At 42.9% G+C, this 19,040-nt stretch overlaps 1 long non-coding RNA gene and 1 pseudogene across 1 annotated transcript in view; one reads left to right on the plus strand and one right to left on the minus strand.

The window, feature by feature from the left end:
• Positions 1–19,040, minus strand: part of LOC137978645 (uncharacterized) — a 110,523-nt gene that overhangs the window by 64,739 nt on the left and 26,744 nt on the right. The gene's annotated exons all lie outside the window — the stretch shown is intronic.
• LOC137978641 (sacsin-like) overlaps positions 1–19,040 on the plus strand; it is a 50,137-nt pseudogene that overhangs the window by 25,486 nt on the left and 5,611 nt on the right.

The following is a 19,040-nucleotide window of genomic DNA, read 5'->3' on the forward strand; positions in this document are numbered from 1 at the left end:
AGAGGAATTGCCCTTAAGCGAAAAACAGTAAACGAAAAATGTTATCAGTTTAAAATTTACAACTTTTAGGTCTTCAACGGTGTGACCGAAACACGAGCAAACATGGTTTGGCAAAGATAACTTCCATGGAAACGACATAAACAAATAAATATTTCATGCCTAAAATAAGCCTACCTCTTTTGACTTTCTCGTTGGAAACAACTCGGAACTACTGTTTAGTTTTTCTGTCGAGCGTGAGCATGTTGAGCGTGAGATCTTGATCATCAAAAGGTCCAATAGAGCTTTTCCGATCCTTCACCGCCGAATAAACTCAAAAACAAAGAGCTCAAAAGCTCGAATCAAATGAACCAAATGTGTTCGAAGGGGAGCATGCGCATTCATTTTGCCGCGGTGTCTCTGTCAGTTGGTTAGTTGGTCTGCTATGAAACCCACCTGGATTTGACCACAGGTGATCCAAGCTCTACGATCCGCACTTGACGTAATTAAAATGACCGTTAATTCGCATGATAGTGAAATTGGAAGGTTTTTGCCATGGGGAAAAAATATATAGAATTGGAAGGCAAAACTAGGAGTGATATTTCAATAACGTTTTCTCACCTGAACTCCTTTGTAGTTCCTTTTATGTCTTTTGTGGTTTCTAGGTCGATTTGAAGCGATTTCGTGGAGTTTCTGTTCCAGCTGCTTCTCTCTCTTTTTCATCATTACGAGGTAGGAGAGTGCAATAGAGGAAGCGGCCGAGTCCATTCACGGAAAACAGCCATAAATTGGTTTCAAAGGCTCCAGTTGCATCAACATTTCACATGGACCACGGCAGATAGTAACAGAACACACACAGGTTTCCGGGGACCATTAACTTGGCGAACCTTGAATTTGGTGATTTCACGCCGCTGCTTAGGCACAAATATCTGCTAAAATGCGTGCTGCACGTACAGCACGATCATTTTTCCTCTTTAAATCATATTTAACAATTACTCTACGAGGGCGAGCTGGATATGAAGCGCATAGCGCCGAGTTGGTCATAATCATTTATATCCAGCAAGCCCGAGTAGAATAATTTTTTTATTAAAAACTCCAGGATCCACTAAAGCATCGATTTCTCTCTCGGTCAATTCCGGTCCAAAACGGCTTTTGTCGGTCATTTTTTCTCAGAGCTGCAAAGTTGGTTTCCACTCGCTTTATTCCTGACGCGTTCCTTGACCATATTCGATACAGCAAGTATATGAACCGATAGCATGTGTCCGGCGAGCCAGTGAAAATCCTGGAGATATGATAATCGTAGTTCAGTTTTAAATAAAGTGTTATTGTTTCGCGTCGTTGCCATTGCCGCAAACGTCGTCGTTTCTTAAACTCCCTTTTCACCGTTTACTGAAACAAACGGTAGATTTAAATATTATTTTTTTACTGAAGTCAGTCTTGAGAATTTTTTTGTTATTTTAAGATTAGTGTTATTTTTTTGTTGATCAAAGGGAAGTCGTATGGTCAGAGGCGACCACCATTGATGCACATTTTAAAAAGCATTCTTGAGCGATATCCAGATGGAGGACAAATTTTGAAGGTACATTGTAGTGTTAACAAAGCTTATCTCATTATCTTCAAGTGAAGTGACTATTTTTTATCCAAGCCCACAATTGCCCACATTTATGTGAATACAGATTTAATTTCAAATCGGAATAAGTTACAGCTTTTTTGCTAGTTTATTAATTGTACACTAACCAAACTTTGGGGACAAAGGTTGGCTTTCTTTTTCTCTTGACTAAACACCATCTTGGAACTCTCTCATCTGCAGTGATAAGCTTGCGCAAAATTACATCTCTAAGTGTGGTTAACAAACGTGCCAATTCATTTCTCGGTTGGCCGTCTTTGTCATGTCTCCTGGACAATCTTATGTCCTGGGCTGGCAAGTAACAGTGACTCTTTTGATAATTGATAGGGTTTTTTACAATTTTTCCCAGGAAATTATTCAACACGCAGATGATGCAGGGGCTACCAAAGTCTCTTTTCTACTGGATTCCCGACCAAACTTTTACGGACGATCGTCGCTGTACAGACCCAGTCTTGCTAAGTTTCAGGGATGCGCTTTGTATGCTCAAAATAACGCCCTTTTCAAGGAAAGTGACTGGGAAAACCTACAGAGACTCATGCAAAGCAGCAAGAAAGACGATCCATTGAAAGTGGGTCGCTTTGGAATAGGCTTCAATTCAGTTTATCACGTAACCGGTGAGTTAGATAGAAGAGTCAACATAAGAGCGCACATATAGACCCTGAGAGGGCAAAGGAGATCACTGGTTGCTAGCTTACGAATAGGTGTTCTGCAACCAATCTGTGGAGACGCAGATAACAATGATGCAATGTAAAATTGCTGGTGGATGAACAAAAGGAACTAATGAGAGACCTTCATCCTCCAACACGGCGGCGTTGGCGTAGCGTGAAACCACCTAATAGGGACTTTAAGATGTACGACGCAGACGTCACAAAAAAATGGCATTTATTGAGCAAAATGTTGGCTCTGCACGTTTGTTTTGAAGTTTTGTTCTTTTTGTTTCACATTCTTAGCAAGGTTTGCTCCGTGAAATGGCCAAATGTCAAGTTTTATTTAAAGCGTTTGTGCATGTCGGCAAATTTTCATTTTATATCCTAGTTTAAACACCATTCCTCCAACTTTAGTTCGTGGATAGTTCGGCTAGTTTTTGAACTATCTGGAATTGTAAGGAAGACGTTTAAAAAATGTGAACCAACTTTTTTAGTCGTTGACGTCAACATCGTAGAACTCCAGTAGTAACACTGGGGAGTATTATACTATATAAATACATATAAATACATAAATACTAGTATATAAGTGTATATTATATAATTATATCTACTATTTAAAAAATAGAGGATGTTTTCCGTGTTTCTATAGCCTCATCTAAACACGAGGGGGAGTTGGGAGAATTCGAGACAGTTATGCAACCCAAGACGCAGTCGAGGGTTTGCATAACATATAATTCGACAATTATAGGAAAATTCTTGATTGAAACAGATGTTCTTGACACACGCTCATATTTCCTACCAGCCAATCAAAAGGCACGTCTGACAAGGTATAACAATCAAAATTCGTGTGATGTCACAGCCGTGTTACCAGACTCTCATCTAAACTCAGCTATTGACCAATGATAGTGCACGTACTATCCTTATAAATATAGTATAGTATATATACTAGTATATGTAGTATATAAATACTATGTAGTATATAAATACTATAGCAGTATACAATAGGTGACGTCAACGATATCTTCCCTACAGGTTGCTCAGTTATTCTTATTGCTGGTAACTGAGCTTTTTTGCTGATCGAAAAATGCCAACTGCTACCGTGTTGTTGACTTGTTTTGACACGACGACATTTTCGCAAAACCTCATACTAAAGTGACGACGGTATCACGGTTTCCCTGCCAAAATGACACTGATTTGCTCGCGCTCACTGTTGTTCCATCAGAAAACCTCGCACTCGTATTGACGAAGACGGCTACGAGGTCTTCATTCCAAATCACTTAATCGTATTACTGCTATCATGAAAAAATTGCTAAAGTTAGTTTCGCTTTTACAATTTGCAGGAACCGTGCAAAATAATTCAGACTGGTATAAACAGGGCAGACATCTTGAGAGAAAATTGAAAATTTATTCCCACGTTCGCCTTAAGTGCCTAGAAACTCACTAACTAGGGAGCATAATCACAGCAACCGGAAGCGAGCTGATTTCCTGTGTACCGGTAACTTGTCTTGACACCACCACATTTGTATTGCTAAGTATCTTTTCACTGACATGACTGGGTCAGCAACGTCTCGTTCTTAAGCGCCTGACTGGTCACTTCACAGAGATGTACTAAAATCAAAAGCACACGGCTAGGCTGTGCAGAACCATTGCTTTTGCAGTTAAAAATTCCTGCTTTGCATGACTCCCTATGCCATAGCCGTCACTGCTGCGTAGTGGGTCAACGAGGCTTATGCCGCGTTGTGATTGGTGTATCGCGATTCCCTTTGTCGGTTTCTTTTGAACGGTCAACCGACTGACACTGCAAATTATAAGGAACGCGGCTGTAAAATTGAACTGTTGTTCACAATAAATTTCAGAGTCCCCATGATGTTGAAAGGCGCAATAATGCCTCGTTAAGTCGAATTTGATTCCTATAAAAAAGGGCAATGAGCAACAACTATATCCTGGAACAACTATAAATTAAGTGTATTTGTCCCTTCAAGGGGACAGTCATCATACCGTGTGGAAAACAATGGACTGTTTGCCTGAAATTGCACTCGAGAGTAAGCAAGCGAAGGTAATATTTACCAGAACTTGACATAAATTTCCTTCCACCTTGTGTTTAGATCTTCCAAGCATTATGAGCGGTGACGCTATAGCATTCCTTGATCCTCACGAAATCCACTTTGGAAGAAATGAAACAGGAAAGCAGTTTTCTTTGAGAGACCAGCCTCTTCAAAAGTGCAAAGACCAGTTTCTTCCGTATGAAGGCGTCTTGGACTGCAAGATATCAACACAATTTTATAATGGAACTCTGTTCCGTTTTCCTTTAAGAACTGAGCCATCTGATTTATCAAAAAAGAATTACACTCCTGAGAAAGTTCGGCAATTGTTTGATGCTCTGAAAAAAGAATCTTCTGTTATTCTTCTTTTCTTAAAGAATATTGAAGAAATAGCTTTGTTTGAAACCGACAGGAGCAACATTCAAAAGCACATATTTACCGTAAAATTGAGTGACCGCTGCAGATCACAAGTTCATGAAGAGAAGAAATCCCTTTTGACGCAAATAAAGCGACTGAGCGAAGGGCGCATCACAAACACAAGGTTATCCTTGACCTTAAATATCGATGAAGTGGAAAAAAATGAGAAAGTGGTTAGTCGCAAGTGGCTGGTTCACCACGAGATCGATGCTCAAGATTCAAGCCTGAGACAATTGTCCTTGGAACTTGGTCTCCTTCCATGGATTGGTATTGCTGCTCCATTGGATGCCTCTGAACGTCAAGCTTTATCTTCAACCGGAGGGAGAATCTTTTGCTTCTTGCCTCTGCCACCTGATGCTGACGCCAAAACTGGCTTTCCTGTTCACGTCCATGGCTACTTTGGCTTAACCGACAACCGACGCGGACTTAAGTGGCCGGGGTTGGATTGTCAGAATGATAACACGACAGAATGGAATGACAGGTTGTCAGAAAGAGTTGGAAGCCAAGCTTACGCCTCGATGTTGCTCTACCTGATTGAGAAACACGCAAGAGAACCGGGTGATCCTTCATCAAATGCCAAGTTAGTGTATCTATCTTGGCCGACTGTTCAAGAGGTACAGAGTCAATGGAAAAGGGTGCTAAAGCCTATGTTCTCAATTTTGGTAAATAAGAACGTCTTTTGGACCCCTGCAGGTGGTGGAAAGTGGTCAAGACCCCAAGATGTTTTACTTGACAAAATGACTGATTCTAGTAAAATCAAAACAGTGGTTTTAGAAACTTTAACCCAAGCAAATGAAGCTGTTGTGACGCTACCAAATCACGTACTGAAAGCCATTGACTTCATGTCGTGGCCTACACGTCCTATCACACCTGCCTTCTTGAGGAACCTCCTCAAGCAAAAACAGAAGGGGTCATGGAACATAAGGAATGTTTCAAAGAAGAAGAAGCTTTGTCTTCTAGAGTATGTTTTAAACGACAAGAACCTGAAAGAAATGCAAGGTGTCCCACTCCTCCCCTTGGCAAGTGGAGGCTTTGTCGAATTTTGTCCACTTCAGTACAGCCGCGAGCCTCAGGCTGCTGTCTATGTTTCATCAGCAACGTATTCGCATTCCCTTTTCCCCAACATGGAAGCCAAATTTCTTGATGACAGTATCCAGTATCAGTATCCTGCCGTACAATATTTGTCAAACACCGCCGGTAATTGGAAGAACCGCCAAGCTAAGCTTCCAATACAGCTCATGAAAATAAACCAGGACATTGCACTGAACCTCGTAAGGGAAATGCTACCTACTGAATGGTCTGGAAGCAGTCATTTGGTTTCTTGGTCTCCAGGTCAAAACGGGCATCCACCAAAGAACTGGCTGGCGTCTGTATGGAGATGGATCCAAAATGATTTCTCTGACAACCTTTCGCCAGTTGAAGAGCTGCCGTTGATTCCTCACACTACCTTCGGACAGCGTGCACTAGTGAAGCTGAGAACATCAAGTCTGGCTATCAGAGATCATGATCAAGGCGTTTCATTGCCAAGACAAATTATGTCCTTGCTCAGAAAGCTTGGGTGTATCGTGTTGGGAAACATACCGTCTTATGTAAATCACCCCACTCTACACAAGTACATTGCCTCGCCGAACCCTTACGGAGTCCTTAAAGTTTTGCGAGTCCTAGGCCAAAGTACCTGTGCTCTGAACATTTCAACAAATTGCTCCTCAGAAGAAAAACGAGGGCTCCGAGGCTTTTTGTCGTCCACGGTGCTCAGCTGTGATCAGCAAAGCCTTCTTCTCGGGTTGCCTATTTTTGACGCAGTTGATGGAAAATCTTTTCTTGCTGTTAAGAATGGATTTCAATCTCGCACAATTGCTCCATTTGGTATCGAACTTCCAGGACGTTTGCCTATACCTAACGCTTCCAGTATCATATCCCTGAAGGATATCCAGTCAATTGACTTATTACAACGCCTTGGTGTACCAGCGATGAATCTGACAGAGTTTTTGATGACCATTGTTTTTAATGGCATAAGCATCGGATTCTACAACCATTGTCAGATTTCCACATTGATGTGTTGGGTTCTTCGGCAGTACAACTACATGAAAAGCCACGCTATCCTTGAATCACTGAGAAATCTTCGGTTTGTCATTACGCAAAGTAACAGATTAGTCACTCCTTGTGAAATCCTTGATCCCCAGAAGAGTATTTTGCAGCGACTGTTTGAAGGAAATAACGACAAGTTTCCACATTACGACTTTGCGGAAGACGACCTACTTCAAGAACTGCGGAAACTTGGAATGAGGAGTTCACCAAACACTGAAGAGATTTTGCAAGTTGCCCAAACATTGGAAAACGTCCTTGACAGTGTTGCACCGCGTAGGGCATTAGCGCTACTAGAGTTCCTGGATCAGAATCCAAACATCCTACACTCAGACAGAACCCTCCTCGAAGGGCTTATGGCTAAAAGCTGGGTCCGACGGAAGGAAGATCGACCGCCCTCATATCCCGGAATGATGCCTTGGTTCGAAGATAGAGCACGCTTCTACAGTCCTCGTGAAATAATGAGCCAGTCTAAGGCGAACATTGTGGGAGCTACGATGCCGCTGGTTTGGAAATCCTGCAGTGAAAGACTTGAAGCAGCTTTTGGTTGGCACAAAGCACCTCCTTTACGTCATCTTATCGCTCAGCTGCGCTCTGCATGCTCCACAACATTAGAAGCCATGTCTACCAAAGAAAAGCATTTTTTTGAGGACATGTTGAAAGATATTTACCAAGAGTTATCAAAGAAAGTTGAAGATGCCACCAGAATGATTACTAGTGATTCGACCTTTCCAGCATGGATTTGGCACGGCAGTGGTTTTACATTTCCACACAAGATAGCTTTTTCTTGCTCCTGCAATATCAACTTCATTCCCTACCTGTACGTCATTCCAGGCGATTTCGTTGCCTTTCGTGCGTTTTTTGAACATTGCGGCGTACGGATAACGTTCAGTGACTCAGACTTCCTAGATGTTCTTGTAATGATCAAGGAAAAGCACGAGACAGGAGTTGGAACAAGAGATGTAGCAGCCGACCAGAAACTATCACATGACATCCTCCACTGGATCGTAAGAGGGGAAGAACCGCTTGGTCCTGAGCTTCGCCAACGTCTGCTAGTTCCCATTATGACTTGGGACAAAACGTTAAAACTAGTTCTTTGCAGCGAGTGCACCTTTTGTGACGCAAGTTGGTTGAAGAAGGGAGGCCATAAGCTTCCAGTCACAAATCAGTTTCCCATGATCCATGATACAATCTCCCCAAAAATTGCATCTTTGCTGGGTGTTCCACCCATTAGCACGCGCGTCCCTTGCCAGCCAGTTACCTTGAGACTTAAAAATATTTTGAATGAGTACAAAGAGGGCGTCGGCGTCTTCAGGGAACTTGTCCAAAATGCAGATGATGCTGGGGCAACTGAAGTGCAGTTTCTCCTCGACTGGCGTAGTCACCCAACAGAAAAGCTATTGGCCCCTGGTATGGCAGACTGTCAAGGACCCGCGCTTTTAGTGTACAACAATGCCGTTTTTTCAGATGATGATTTTGTTAACATATCAAAGTTGGCTGGAGCAACGAAGAAAGAAGATCTCGAGAAGATAGGTCGCTTTGGACTTGGTTTCAGCTCAGTTTACCATTTCACTGATGTACCGAGTTTTATAACTCGAAGTTATGCAGTGTTCTTTGATCCACATACAAGTCACCTCCAAGCACAAATTCAAAGTCCCTCGAAGCCTGGGATTAAGTTGGATTTCTCAGTGAATCCGAGCAATTTACTGTACTTTTCTGATCAGTTTGCACCTTTCAACGGATTGTTTGGCTGCGATACTACTCTGCCAAATGTATCTGAGGAGTTCTTTTTTCAAGGAACATTGTTCAGATTTGCGTTCCGAACAAAGCGAGGGGAAATCAGTGACAAGATTTACAGTAAGGAAGAGATTCACAACATAGCCCGTTCTTTTCAAGAATCATCACCAAGCTTGCTTTTGTTTACCCAAAATGTGCAAAAGGTCACTTTTTCAGAAATAAGCAAGAACTCTGTTGGTCATGAAACGTCTCAAGTTCTTTTTGAGGTGACGAAAGATACAGTCAGTTTTCATCAATCGGGTCAGAAATCTGGAAGACAACCCACCTTTCTTGAATCTTGTGCAAAATGGACCAAGGCAGCCATTGAACACAGCGGTACCACGACATCTCCTAAGCGGTCAGAGATTGTGACCATTTCTTCAACGATGAATGGTAAGAGTGGAACAAAAACACATGAAAAAGGCACCTGGTTAGTGACGTCCTGCCTCGGAACAGGTCGTTCCTTCAATTTAGCAACAAGCAAAGAAGGTAAAAGACAGGGTCTCCTGTCTGCCTCAGGAATAGCAGGAAAGATATCCTCCAGAAGCGATGATGAGGGAGTCTCAAAACCAGAGGTCCTTCGAGGGGAACTATTTTCTTTTCTACCTCTGTCCATTCCAACCGGTTTACCTGTCCACGTAAACGGGTATTTTGCAGTCACATCAAACCGTCGAGGAATCTGGGAAAGTACAACAGCTGAAATTGGTAGATTCCAGCCCTTAGAGGTTAGATGGAACAGAAGCCTTATGGACGATGCACTGTCCCAAGCCTACATTCAGCTCTTAGAAGAAATGGTGTTCCTGCAAGAAAAAGGGAAGATCGCACTCTACAGTAGTTTTTTACTTTGGCCAAATCCGGAGACGTTAGAATCAACGGCGTGGAAAGCGCTCATCAACAGCGTTTATCAAAAAATCGCCAACTCGAATCTTCCACTGGTGAATGTGGGAGGAAAATGGCTTCCAATTATCCAGTGTATCTTTCAAGACGCGAAATTACAAAATATTCCTAACAGTGAAACTCTTCTTTCCATGTATGATTACAAAGTAGTTCAGCTGCCTGACTTTGCAAAGAAAGGCTTCAAACAGGCTGGGTGTGATGAAATGATCAAAGAGCGAACAATGACACCAGAAATGTTTCTTAAACAAGTCTTTTTTCCCCATATTGAGAATATTCCTGGTGATTTACGAGATCGCATTATTTGTTATCTGATTGATCACTGCCTACGAGTGCATTCGCGTCTTCAAGACGACCCTTCAGGGATACTGTATTTCTCCTTGCTAACATCAAAAAGCTGTATTCCTTGTGGCCCAGGTGACAAAGACTTAGCACGTCCGAAAGAGCTGATAAGTCCCAATGGTGCAGCCGCACCCTTGTTTACACCAGAGGACAAGCGCTTTCCGGTTGGAACATGCTACCATACACGAGAGCGGCTTCTAATGCTTCAGAAGCTGGGTATGAAAACTGACATCCTTGACTGGGACAGTCTGCTCGAGAGAGCAAAAACCGTGCAAGTGTTATACAGGCTGAAAGGTGAACAAGTTGCTCGAAGGAGAGTTAAGTGTATCGTGGAGTATTTCAATGGTTATCTTCACAATCTTGGGGACCCATTAGATGAAATCACGGCAGAACTAAGGAGCACTACCTTGTTTCCCATTCTCAAGAAACCAAAAACTTACCCCATGAAATGGAGAGGATCCGGCGATCATGGAAAGGACGTTAATATGCTCCCTGCTGAACACTTGTATGGGAAAGAATACAAGTTCATCGCAGGATCATCTAGTCCAGTCCTTGATGACAGTGAAAGCCTTGGCTGCGGAGGACTTAATGAGGAAACGAGAAATCTGTTTGGATTTGACGTTCGGAAGCCAACTGTTGACGAAGTTTTTTTTCAGCTGGACGAAGCTATCGATTCTACAATCCACTGTCGAAGTGAAGCCCAATGTCTGCAACACGTTTGCGAAGACGTATACAGCTATCTTCAAGCTCTCCTTTCCACTCCTGTTGCAGATATCATCATTGAAAGATTAGCCAAACGGTCCTGGATATTAATCCAAGGAAACTTTCTGTCATCCTCTCGGGTCGCATTTACGTGGAATGGAATCGGCGAACCATTTCTTTGCGAAGTTCCGAGAGCATTTGCCGAAAATTATCCACGCCTGTTCCGTGCTACAGGAGTAAGAGACTACTTTAACACAAAGGACTTCATACGTACTCTGTATGAGTTCAGAAAAGCGAAGCAAGGAAGACCTCTCGGTGAAGATGAATTTAAAGTTACGAAGTGCTTGATCGAAGAACTGTTGGATGCACCAGATGACATTCTTCAAGAGGAGAATGGCATGATTCCACTGCCAGACGACTGCCTTGTTATGCGAGCTGCACGAGACTTATCTATAAATGATGCGCCGTGGGTGTCTTCACAAGTTGATACCTTGTATGTTCACAAGTTGAAGAAAGCAGGCCATGAGCTTCCAGTCACAAATCAGTTTCCCATGATCCATGATACAATCTCCCCAAAAATTGCATCTTTGCTGGGTGTTCCACCCATAAGCACGCGCGTCCCTTGCCAGCCAGTTACCTTGAGACTTAAAAATATTTTGAATGAGTACAAAGAGGGCGTCGGCATCTTCAGGGAACTTGTCCAAAATGCAGATGATGCTGGGGCAACTGAAGTGCATTTTCTCCTCGACTGGCGTAGTCACCCAACAGAAAAGCTATTGGCCCCTGGTATGGCAGACTGTCAAGGACCCACGCTTTTAGTGTACAACAATGCCGTTTTTTCAGATGATGATTTTGTTAACATATCAAAGTTGGCTGGAGCAACGAAGAAAGAAGATCTCGAGAAGATAGGTCGCTTTGGACTTGGTTTCAGCTCAGTTTACCATTTCACTGATGTACCGAGTTTTATAACTCGAAGTTATGCAGTGTTCTTTGATCCACATACAAGTCACCTCCAAGCACAAATTCAAAGTCCCTCGAAGCCTGGGATTAAGTTGGATTTCTCAGTGAATCCGAGCAATTTACTGTACTTTTCTGATCAGTTTGCACCTTTCAACGGATTGTTTGGCTGCGATACTACTCTGCCAAATGTATCTGAGGAGTTCTTTTTTCAAGGAACATTGTTCAGATTTGCGTTCCGAACAAAGCGAGGGGAAATCAGTGACAAGATTTACAGTAAGGAAGAGATTCACAACATAGCCCGTTCTTTTCAAGAATCATCACCAAGCTTGCTTTTGTTTACCCAAAATGTGCAAAAGGTCACTTTTTCAGAAATAAGCAAGAACTCTGTTGGTCATGAAACGTCTCAAGTTCTTTTTGAGGTGATGAAAGATACAGTCAGTTTTCATCAATCGGGTCAGAAATCTGGAAGACAACCCACCTTTCTTGAATCTTGTGCAAAATGGACCAAGGCAGCCATTGAACACAGCGGTACCACGACATCTCCTAAGCGGTCAGAGATTGTGACCATTTCTTCAACGATGAATGGTAAGAGTGGAACAAAAACACATGAAAAAGGCACCTGGTTAGTGACGTCCTGCCTCGGAACAGGTCGTTCCTTCAATTTAGCAACAAGCAAAGAAGGTAAAAGACAGGGTCTCCTGTCTGCCTCAGGAATAGCAGGAAAGATATCCTCCAGAAGCGATGATGAGGGAGTCTCAAAACCAGAGGTCCTTCGAGGGGAACTATTTTCTTTTCTACCTCTGTCCATTCCAACCGGTTTACCTGTCCACGTAAACGGGTATTTTGCAGTCACATCAAACCGTCGAGGAATCTGGGAAAGTACAACAGCTGAAATTGGTAGATTCCAGCCCTTAGAGGTTAGATGGAACAGAAGCCTTATGGACGATGCACTGTCCCAAGCCTACATTCAGCTCTTAGAAGAAATGGTGTTCCTGCAAGAAAAAGGGAAGATCGCACTCTACAGTAGTTTTTTACTTTGGCCAAATCCGGAGACGTTAGAATCAACGGCGTGGAAAGCGCTCATCAACAGCGTTTATCAAAAAATCGCCAACTCGAATCTTCCACTGGTGAATGTGGGAGGAAAATGGCTTCCAATTATCCAGTGTATCTTTCAAGACGCGAAATTACAAAATATTCCTAACAGTGAAACTCTTCTTTCCATGTATGATTACAAAGTAGTTCAGCTGCCTGACTTTGCAAAGAAAGGCTTCAAACAGGCTGGGTGTGATGAAATGATCAAAGAGCGAACAATGACACCAGAAATGTTTCTTAAACAAGTCTTTTTTCCCCATATTGAGAATATTCCTGGTGATTTACGAGATCGCATTATTTGTTATCTGATTGATCACTGCCTACGAGTGCATTCGCGTCTTCAAGACGACCCTTCAGGGATACTGTATTTCTCCTTGCTAACATCAAAAAGCTGTATTCCTTGTGGCCCAGGTGACAAAGACTTAGCACGTCCGAAAGAGCTGATAAGTCCCAATGGTGCAGCCGCACCCTTGTTTACACCAGAGGACAAGCGCTTTCCGGTTGGAACATGCTACCATACACGAGAGCGGCTTCTAATGCTTCAGAAGCTGGGTATGAAAACTGACATCCTTGACTGGGACAGTCTGCTCGAGAGAGCAAAAACCGTGCAAGTGTTATACAGGCTGAAAGGTGAACAAGTTGCTCGAAGGAGAGTTAAGTGTATCGTGGAGTATTTCAATGGTTATCTTCACAATCTTGGGGACCCATTAGATGAAATCACGGCAGAACTAAGGAGCACTACCTTGTTTCCCATTCTCAAGAAACCAAAAACTTACCCCATGAAATGGAGAGGATCCGGCGATCATGGAAAGGACGTTAATATGCTCCCTGCTGAACACTTGTATGGGAAAGAATACAAGTTCATCGCAGGATCATCTAGTCCAGTCCTTGATGACAGTGAAAGCCTTGGCTGCGGAGGACTTAATGAGGAAACGAGAAATCTGTTTGGATTTGACGTTCGGAAGCCAACTGTTGACGAAGTTTTTTTTCAGCTGGACGAAGCTATCGATTCTACAATCCACTGTCGAAGTGAAGCCCAATGTCTGCAACACGTTTGCGAAGACGTATACAGCTATCTTCAAGCTCTCCTTTCCACTCCTGTTGCAGATATCATCATTGAAAGATTAGCCAAACGGTCCTGGATATTAATCCAAGGAAACTTTCTGTCATCCTCTCGGGTCGCATTTACGTGGAATGGAATCGGCGAACCATTTCTTTACGAAGTTCCGAGAGCATTTGCCGAAAATTATCCACGCCTGTTCCGTGCTACAGGAGTAAGAGACTACTTTAACACAAAGGACTTCATACGTACTCTGTATGAGTTCAGAAAAGCGAAGCAAGGAAGACCTCTCGGTGAAGATGAATTTAAAGTTACGAAGTGCTTGATCGAAGAACTGTTGGATGCACCAGATGACATTCTTCAAGAGGAGAATGGCATGATTCCACTGCCAGACGACTGCCTTGTTATGCGAGCTGCACGAGACTTATCTATAAATGATGCGCCGTGGGTGTCTTCACAAGTTGATACCTTGTATGTTCACAAGTTGAAGAAAGCAGGCCATGAGCTTCCAGTCACAAATCAGTTTCCCATGATCCATGATACAATCTCCCCAAAAATTGCATCTTTGCTGGGTGTTCCACCCATAAGCACGCGCGTCCCTTGCCAGCCAGTTACCTTGAGACTTAAAAATATTTTGAATGAGTACAAAGAGGGCGTCGGCATCTTCAGGGAACTTGTCCAAAATGCAGATGATGCTGGGGCAACTGAAGTGCATTTTCTCCTCGACTGGCGTAGTCACCCAACAGAAAAGCTATTGGCCCCTGGTATGGCAGACTGTCAAGGACCCGCGCTTTTAGTGTACAACAATGCCGTTTTTTCAGATGATGATTTTGTTAACATATCAAAGTTGGCTGGAGCAACGAAGAAAGAAGATCTCGAGAAGATAGGTCGCTTTGGACTTGGTTTCAGCTCAGTTTACCATTTCACTGATGTACCGAGTTTTATAACTCGAAGTTATGCAGTGTTCTTTGATCCACATACAAGTCACCTCCAAGCACAAATTCAAAGTCCCTCGAAGCCTGGGATTAAGTTGGATTTTTCAGTGAATCCGAGCAATTTACTGTACTTTTCTGATCAGTTTGCACCTTTCAACGGATTGTTTGGCTGCGATACTACTCTGCCAAATGTATCTGAGGAGTTCTTTTTTCAAGGAACATTGTTCAGATTTGCGTTCCGAACAAAGCGAGGGGAAATCAGTGACAAGATTTACAGTAAGGAAGAGATTCACAACATAGCCCGTTCTTTTCAAGAATCATCACCAAGCTTGCTTTTGTTTACCCAAAATGTGCAAAAGGTCACTTTTTCAGAAATAAGCAAGAACTCTGTTGGTCATGAAACGTCTCAAGTTCTTTTTGAGGTGACGAAAGATACAGTCAGTTTTCATCAATCGGGTCAGAAATCTGGAAGACAACCCACCTTTCTTGAATCTTGTGCAAAATGGACCAAGGCAGCCATTGAACACAGCGGTACCACGACATCTCCTAAGCGGTCAGAGATTGTGACCATTTCTTCAACGATGAATGGTAAGAGTGGAACAAAAACACATGAAAAAGGCACCTGGTTAGTGACGTCCTGCCTCGGAACAGGTCGTTCCTTCAATTTAGCAACAAGCAAAGAAGGTAAAAGACAGGGTCTCCTGTCTGCCTCAGGAATAGCAGGAAAGATATCCTCCAGAAGCGATGATGAGGGAGTCTCAAAACCAGAGGTCCTTCGAGGGGAACTATTTTCTTTTCTACCTCTGTCCATTCCAACCGGTTTACCTGTCCACGTAAACGGGTATTTTGCAGTCACATCAAACCGTCGAGGAATCTGGGAAAGTACAACAGCTGAAATTGGTAGATTCCAGCCCTTAGAGGTTAGATGGAACAGAAGCCTTATGGACGATGCACTGTCCCAAGCCTACATTCAGCTCTTAGAAGAAATGGTGTTCCTGCAAGAAAAAGGGAAGATCGCACTCTACAGTAGTTTTTTACTTTGGCCAAATCCGGAGACGTTAGAATCAACGGCGTGGAAAGCGCTCATCAACAGCGTTTATCAAAAAATCGCCAACTCGAATCTTTCACTGGTGAATGTGGGAGGAAAATGGCTTCCAATTATCCAGTGTATCTTTCAAGACGCGAAATTACAAAATATTCCTAACAGTGAAACTCTTCTTTCCATGTATGATTACAAAGTAGTTCAGCTGCCTGACTTTGCAAAGAAAGGCTTCAAACAGGCTGGGTGTGATGAAATGATCAAAGAGCGAACAATGACGCCAGAAATGTTTCTTAAACAAGTCTTTTTTCCCCATATTGAGAATATTCCTGGTGATTTACGAGATCGCATTGTTTGTTATCTGATGGATCACTGCCTACGAGTGCATTCGCGTCTTCAAGACGACCCTTCAGGGATACTGTATTTCTCCTTGCTAACATCAAAAAGCTGTATTCCTTGTGGCCCAGGTGACAAAGACTTAGCACGTCCGAAAGAGCTGATAAGTCCCAATGGTGCAGCCGCACCCTTGTTTACACCAGAGGACAAGCGCTTTCCGGTTGGAACATGCTACCATACACGAGAGCGGCTTCTAATGCTTCAGAAGCTGGGTATGAAAACTGACATCCTTGACTGGGACAGTCTGCTCGAGAGAGCAAAAACCGTGCAAGTGTTATACAGGCTGAAAGATGAACAAGTTGCTCGAAGGAGAGTTAAGTGTATCGTGGAGTATTTCAATGGTTATCTTCACAATCTTGGGGACCCATTAGATGAAATCACGGCAGAACTAAGGAGCACTACCTTGTTTCCCATTCTCAAGAAACCAAAAACTTACCCCATGAAATGGAGAGGATCCGGCGATCATGGAAAGGACGTTAATATGCTCCCTGCTGAACACTTGTATGGGAAAGAATACAAGTTCAACGCAGGATCATCTAGTCCAGTCCTTGATGACAGTGAAAGCCTTGGCTGTGGAGGACTTAATGAGGAAACGAGAAATCTGTTTGGATTTGACGTTCGGAAGCCAACTGTTGACGAAGTTTTTTTTCAGCTGGACGAAGCTATCGATTCTACAATCCACTGTCGAAGTGAAGCCCAATGTCTGCAACACGTTTGCGAAGACGTATACAGCTATCTTCAAGCTCTCCTTTCCACTCCTGTTGCAGATATCATCATTGAAAGATTAGCCAAACGGTCCTGGATATTAATCCAAGGAAACTTTCTGTCATCCTCTCAGTTCGCATTTACGTGGAATGGAATCGGCGAACCATTTCTTTACGAAGTTCCGAGAGCATTTGCCGAAAATTATCCACGCCTGTTCCGTGCTACAGGAGTAAGAGACTACTTTAACACAAAGGACTTCATACGTACTCTGTATGAGTTCAGAAAAGCGAAGCAAGGAAGACCTCTCGGTGAAGATGAATTTAAAGTTACGAAGTGCTTGATCGAAGAACTGTTGGATGCACCAGATGACGTTCTTCAAGAGGAGAATGGCATGATTCCACTGCCAGACGACTGCCTTGTTATGCGAGCTGCACAAAACTTATCTATAAATGATGCGCCGTGGGTGTCTTCACAAGTTGATACCTGGTATGTTCACAAGCACGTGCCCATTGATCTTGCCTACAAAATGGGAGTGGTTGACATTCGTTCAAGGAAACTAGCTAAAATATCACGCCCGGTTGGAAAAGAATTTGGTCAGCGAGCTGACCAGAGCTGACTGATGGCTGGAAAGGGATTTGAAGCCATATCCATGTGACCTAGGAATCCTTAAAGAGCTCGTTCAGAACGCTGACGATGCGGGAGCAACTGAGGTACACTTCATTTATGATCCCCGAACACATCCCACCACTCGCCTCCTCAGTAAAAACTGGAAAGAGTTGTAAGGGCCTGCCCTGTGTGTGTACAACGATAGACCATTCTCAAAACAGGATTTGGAAGATATCCAGAGACTAGGAATTGGCAGCAAAACAGACGATCCAGCGAAGACAGGGCAGTATGGCATTGGATTTAACTCAGTTTACCACCTCACAGACTGTCCAAGTTTCATCTCCAATGGAGACACGCTGTGTATTCTTGATCCTCACTGTCGCTATGCTCCTTGAGCAACAAAAGAAAGCCCTGGGCGTCTTATTGCACCTATGGGAGAGAAAGAGCGCTCTGACTACAACTACATATTTCCCTGTTATCTTGAGGATCATTTCGATTTAGCTATGCCAACAATGTTCTGACTTCCCCTGAGAAACAATAGCTTGTCCTGGATATCACTAATATCAAACGAGCAAGTTTCTCATGCATGAACAGATAAGAAGGTTCATGACTTTGTTCACCATCGAAGCCAAAGAAATACTCCTGTTCTTAAACCATTTGACGAAAATCACCTAGTCCAAGATTTAAGAGGGCCAGCTAAAGCAGTTATATTCAGTCTCTGCAGAGATATCAGACGCAGATTTTGATCTTCAGAAACAGCTTTCAGATCACCTCAAGCGCGCCAAGACATTGCAAACGAATGAAATTGAATGTTCGGAATTACGTACACTCGTAGAAAGGAGAAAGGCTTATTCATCAATGCGTTGGTCTGAAGCCCAGTGATACAACAGAGGAAGTATCAAATGGTCGACCTTACGGTTTGCTACCTCGAGGAGGCATTGCTGCCAAGGTTTTTGAGCAGTCATCGTTCACGTCCAGTGTCTGGTTGGAATCACAATATAAAGCCTACTGTTTCTTGCCTTTACCATTAAATACTAGTCTTCCTGTTCACGTTAACGGTCATTTCTACCTTGATTCTGCACGAAGAAATCTGTGGCAGGATGAAAACAATGAAGGATTCGGGAGCCAATGGAACAACTTCGTGAAAACGAAGGTTTTGGCTGAAGCCTACGTTTCGCTGTTGTTGACGGCCAGGGAATTTGTCCCTGGGTCAGAAATTGCTGTAGAGGATCGCTTTTCCAAAACACACCAGATCTATGAAAGTTTGCGATGGTACCATGGTCTCTTTCCTCGTTTAGCATCAGTCGATAACCATTGGACCATTCTGGCTTCATCATTGTTTTGCAGGATTTGTTGTCAAGATGCAAGTTTACTACCCCTGGTAAAGAAAGACATTGTTAAAGTGCCTGGTAAAAGAACAGAAGACGTTGACAGTAAAAAGTCGAATCGCTGTTTTTGGCTACCTCCTTCACAAGGATTCTTTAACACGATATTTACTGAGAACTGACTATAAATCACCTTACGAGGAATTACTGAAGAGAGCTAAGTTAACCACCTTATATAACAGAAGATTACAAAACATCGCAATATTTATGTATAAGATTAAAAACAAGTTGCTACCAAAAACTGTCATAGACTTATTTCCTTGCCCTAATCATAAATATAATCTTAGAAATACTGATTTTTCAATAAACAGTTTTAACACAGTGAAGTACGGTAAGAACAGCCTTAGATACTTT

This window comes from Montipora foliosa, chromosome 12 (assembly GCF_036669935.1).
Source record: "Montipora foliosa isolate CH-2021 chromosome 12, ASM3666993v2, whole genome shotgun sequence".
Lineage (NCBI taxonomy): Eukaryota > Metazoa > Cnidaria > Anthozoa > Scleractinia > Acroporidae > Montipora > Montipora foliosa.